The following is a 6000-nucleotide window of genomic DNA, read 5'->3' as shown; positions in this document are numbered from 1 at the left end:
TAAAAGCTTTTAAAAACGTCAGCAGTGTAGATGTAGTGTCTTAGAGGAGAGCAATGGACTGGATCACCTAGGGAAGATAATAAAATGAGAAGATGAAAAGTCTAGGAAGAACCAGGAGAGTCAAAGTATAAATATATAGACTCCTGACACCACTGCTTTGCACTACCCTATATTTAGTGATCTCAACACAAAACTACCATAGATAATGAAATCTATCACCAGTAGTGGATACGCACACAAGATAAAAGAAAGTATTATGCCAACAAAGATTTTCCAGAATTAAATATGAAATATAGATTTCAAGTCAGAATCACTGCCATTCTAAGATATATTACAATTAATATTCATGTATCTGTCTTCGTGATATTTACTCACTTAATGTAAGGTCATTCATTCATATGTCATTCATTCACATCTTTTGAGAAGATTACTCTTGGATTAAATACGATATGCCACTGTTTATTTTGTTCTGTATAAAGCAAGTGATTGGAAATAAACTACAAGGTTATATATATTTTTTAAAAAATTATTTACATTTCGTGCCTTAATAATAATATATACAAAGAAAGGTGCCAAGCTCACTGAAATATACTGAGATGCTTGCTAGAGGGCACATAACAATTCCACCAAAATTAACCCCAAACTCTGTGCTGAAGTGAATGAAACAGCACAAAAGCCTCAGGCCTGAACTTCTACCTGATCTGTAGGGAAATAAAAGGGAGAGTTTTATTCCAGAAAACGTGCTTATGTTCTCATATGTACGAGTTGATAGGTAACTCTACGTTCATTGTAACCTGACTTAATTTGCAAAATAATTTTCAAAGTCAGTATCATCGCACATGCAGAGCATGTTATCACAAAGATATCCTTCTGAAGGATGATCATCTTATCTTCTGTTTGTAATTTATTTGAGGATAGTTTACTTCCATATATTTTCTTGTGGTTATCATGTGCTTTACATATCCTTGAACTTTTTGTTGAGATATAAATTATATGCATAAAATAATATTATTCCAAAGTATAGAGTCCAGCGAATTTTTACTTGTTGAAATAACTCATAAAAAAAATACTGAGATCAAGTAATACAACATTAACCACACCACAGAGTCAGCCTTCCAATCATTTCAACTCTTCCTTTCAGCATTATGCTGATTTTGAACATTGTAAGTTAGCTTAGTCTGTTTTGGAACTTTTTATTTAGATGTCATTCTACAGGACGCCTGGGTGGCTCAGTTGGTTGGACAACTGCCTTCGGCTCAGGGCGTGATCCTGGAGTCCCAGGATCGAGTCCCACATCGGGCTCCCAGCTCCATGGGGAGTCTGCTTCGCTCTCTGACCTTCTCCTCGATCATGCTCTCTCTCACTGTCTCTCTCTCTCAAATAAATAAATAAAATTAAAAAAAAATGTCATTCTACGGTTTTCACAAATCTATGGTTGGTTTTCCCCCTAAATATATTACACAGAAATTCCCCTGTTATGTTTTAGTTCAGTTGTAGTGGATTCTCACTGCATCATACCATTGTATTGTATAAATATACCATTTTATAAATATACATTGTATAAATATACATTGTATTTGTCCCTTTTACTGTTGATAGAAATTTGCATTGTTTCCATTTGGGTCCATTATGAACAGGGATGTTACAAACACTCATTTAATGAAACTATAAGAGGATTTTTATTGGAGACATCACCATTAAGCAACCTGTAATTACAAAGAATTTACAGTAACCCCCATGGCACGTGAGAGCTTGCATTATCTTCGGGTGGTAGATTAAGAACCTGAGATTGCCTTTTAGTTTCTCGTTGATTTTTCCTTTGCTGTGCAGAAGTCTCTTATCTTAATAAAGTCCCAATAGTTCATTTTTGCTTTTGTTTCTCTTGCCTCCAGAGCATGTCTCGTAGGAACTTGCTGTGGCCAGTGTCAAAGAGGTTGCTGCCTGTGTTCTCCTCTAGGATTCTGATGTGAGACAGGTCTCACATTTAGGTCTTTCATCCATTTGCATTTATTTTTGTGTATGGTGTAAGAAAGTGGTCCAGTTTCATTTTTCTGCATGCAGCTGTCCAATTTCCCCAAAACTATTTGTAGAAGAGACTGTCTTTTTTCCCCTGGGTATTCCTTCCTGCTTTGTGGAAGATTAGTTGACCATATTGTTGAGGGTTCGTTTTGGGGTTCTCTGTTCTGTTCCATTGATCAGACATAGGTCTGTTTTTGTGACAGTACCATACTGTCGTGATGACTATAGCTTTGTAATACAGCTTGAAGTTCAGCATTGTGATGCCTCCAGCTTTGGTTTTCTTTCTCAAAATTACTTTGGCTATTTGGAATCTTTATTGGTTCCAAACAAATTTTAGAATTGTTTGTTCCAGCTCTGTGAAAAACACTGGTGCTATTTTGATAGGGATAGTTCTTACACTGTCAGTGGGAATGCAAGCTGGTGCAGCCACTCTGGAAAACAGCATGGAGGTTCCTCAGAAAGTTGAAAATAGAGCTATCCTATGACCCAGCAGTTGCACTACTGGGTATTTATCCCAAAGATACAAATGTAGTGATCCGAAGGGGCACGTGCATCTCAATGTTTATAGCAGCAATGTCTACAATAGCCAAACTATGGAAAGAGCCCAGTTGTCCACTGACAGATGAATGGATAAAGAAAATGTGGTATATGTATGTGTACACACACACACACACACTGGAATACTACTTAGCCATCAAAAAGACTGAAATCTTGCAATTGGCAGTGACGTGAATGGAACTAGAAGTTATTAGACTAAGTGAAATAAGTCATTCCAAGAAAGACAAATACCATGTGATTTCACTCATATGCAGAATTTACAAAAGAACAGATGAGCACAGGGGAAAGGAAGGAAAAATAAAATAAGTTGAAAACAGAGAGGGAGGCAAACCATAAGAGACTCTTAACTAGAAAACAAACTGGGGGTTGCTGGAGGGGAAGTGGGTCGGGGGGTGAGGTAACTGGGTGATGGGTATTAAGGAGGGCACTTGATGTAATGAGCACTGGGTGTTGTATGCAACTGATGAATCACTAAATTCTACCCCTGAAACTAATAATATATTATATATGTTAACTATATTTAATTTAAATGAAACATTAAGAAAAAAAACAAGAGTAGTGGCCAACTTGCCAGGACACAAGGAAAGTAGAGCAGGAAAGGAGTAGGGTCATTACATATTCAATGAGTCCCAGAGATTACAGATGTTAACAATTCTCTGGTGTCTTTGAGAGGACACAGAGAGACTGAAAATGCTTGGGATGATTTAGGGGGTAGAATTCTAAGATGGAGCCCCACATTTCCACCCCCTGTATAATCCCTTCCCCTTGAATGATGGTAGGACTTGTGACCATGAGGGATAGGACTCCCGTGATTATGCTATTTTAAATGGCAAAGAAGAAGTGATAGTTGAGAAATGTTATTAAGAGTCCTAATAGCTTTATGTTGAATTAGTCAACAGGAAGAGTCTCTTCCACAGGACTGATTGAATCAGCTGAGCCCTAGCATACAGAGTGTAAGAGTCAGAGAGGAGCTTCTGCTCTTGGGGATTAAAACAGAAAACCCTCACTCACACAAAAGGTCAGTGGTAGCACTGGTTTACTGAGAAATGGGTAGGAGAGGGGCACCTGGGTGGCTCAGTGGGCTAAAGCCTCTGTCTTCGGCTCAGGTCATGGTCTCAGGGTCCTGGGATTGAGCCCCGCATCCAGCTCTCTGCTCAGTGGGGGCCTGCTTCCCCTTCTCTCTCTCTGCCTGCCTCTCTGCCTACTTGTGGTCTGTCTCTCTGTCAAATAAATAAATAAAATCTTTAAAAACAAAAGAAATGGGTAGGAGAAAATGCAGGAGAGAGTCAAGGGAGCAGGGAGGGGCTGTGGCAGGTCAGGGGAGGGAGGGGATGCCTCTGAGAGAGGCCAAGGAGGAGGGAGGGGGCTATAGGGAGTGGAGCAGGGCTGTACCCCTGACTTATCTATTCCTTGGCCACACCAGCAGAAGTGAGGTTTTGGGGTTTTCCCCCTCTTCTCTGCTCAGAAGCCAGCCTCTTGTCGCCTCTTCTCTCTTCTATATCCTCTGGCTGCCCTTTCAGCTTTGAATTCTCTGCTGCTCTGCCCAGATGACCAGTTCAGCCCTTCTCACCTATGACACCACACACAGCAAACCCACCTCAACATCTGCATAGTCCTTCCTGGATAGGACCCGCCTCCTCTGAAAGTACCCCCTTCTGTTTCTTGACATTGCCGTTGCAGGGTTTCACACACTCTCATCTCCCAACCCAAGCAACCTAACAAGGTGTCTTACCCATCTCTCAGGCTATTTAACAGCGCAGTTTGCTTTGGGCTTTAACCTTCATTCATATATTGAGGCACTTTATTAAAAAAAAAAAAGGTTTATTTATTGATTTATGGGGGCGTATGCAGTGGGGGAGGGGCAGAGGAAGAGAGAGAATCTCAAGCAGACTCCCTGCTGGGCGTGGAGTCCCACACAGGGCCCGATCTCATGACCCTGAGCCAAAACCACGAGTGGGACACTTACCCCACGGAGCCACCCAGGCACCCCCAGGTATTTTTCAACGATATTTACTAAACATCTACCATGCATTAGCTGTTGTTCTGGATACTGTGGAAGTGGTGGTGAAAAACGGGATCAAAGCCCCATTGCTGTGATGGGATAGTTTGTTGAGAGAGATGACTCATTCATAAGCAGGGTAATTTCTGCTGGAGACAGGTGCTGGAAAGCAAACAAAGTCACCTGGAATAAGAACAGAGTCCTCGTGGCCAGGGTCAGTCTCAGCGGAGGGGGCATCTAGCAAAGGCCAGACTTGAAAGGAATCAGTCACTACAGGGCCAGATAGTAGCAGGGACAAAGATTTGGAAGAAAGTGGGCCTTCTGATTTGAGAGATTAAAAACAAAAAACACCTTATGAAATGAGGGGGAAAGAGCTGGAGGTGAGGTGAAAGGAAAGCCCTGACTGACATGCATATTTGTAAGAGGAAATTAATTTTCTGGAAACTTCAGGTATCCTAGAAAGGGGACTGATCTTGTTTGAACTACAGGAGGGTTCCCGGTATTTGGACATCAGATCCCTCGTTATTTTATAATGAAGACATTCAGCCCTCTAGTGGATGAAACTCTGTTATGCAGCTGAAATTTAAACATGGAGTTTGTCCCATTGTTTTTGGTGGAAAGTAAAGGGACTAGAAGAAACTTTGAGGGGTTGTTTTCTCCAATTCTATAACCCCAATCATTAAGCTGCCCAAGATACGAGAATGTAATTGGTGTAGAATTTCCCAAGACTGTCTAGTCACCTGTAGCCACTGACCAGGGCTAAAATTATTCATTTTCATGAAATTACTGTGTCTCACCTAAAACTCTCACACTGTTTATAGGAAAACATTATTCACAGAGTGATTTCAGTCATTCTTCTTGTTTTAACAAGTTAAAAGTAAATTACTGAAAAAAGTTGAAAAATTATTTAAGTAAATAGCCAGTAATTGTCATATTTCTCTTTCAGCTATAGTAAATAATGCTCTTGGTTTACAAAAATAACTTTATAAGCTTAAAATATTTCCACGCCCATGGAATATTGTACATTTTGTTTATGTCTTGAGGGGTTATCTAAGATAAAATATCTTATCTAGAGACCACAACAACATGGAAATAGTTACTCATAAGAACCACATTTAATGTATTTACAAAACAGTATTGTGAGGCATTTAACTCAGCCAAACTTCAAGTTAATTAAAAGTATAACAGTTCACTTAATTACAGTGTCTTAAATTGAATGGCAAAACAATTCAAAATGGCTTTTGAAAAGAGAGGGAGAAAAATCAAGATTTTTATGGGGGTTCTGGATGATCAGTGATCACCTTGTTTTGAAGGTCAAGGCAAATCTAAGTATAGCACCCTCCTACTTTCAAGATGTGGGGCAGGAGGAATAATTCAAGTCCAGCTGGAGGGTCACCCCGTGGAGGACTGATATTCTTTATTGT

This window comes from Neovison vison, chromosome 1 (assembly GCF_020171115.1).
Source record: "Neovison vison isolate M4711 chromosome 1, ASM_NN_V1, whole genome shotgun sequence".
In the NCBI taxonomy this organism is placed as follows: Eukaryota; Metazoa; Chordata; class Mammalia; order Carnivora; family Mustelidae; genus Neogale; species Neogale vison.
The sequence above is the reverse complement of the archived record's forward strand: the minus strand, read 5'-3'. Positions refer to the sequence as shown.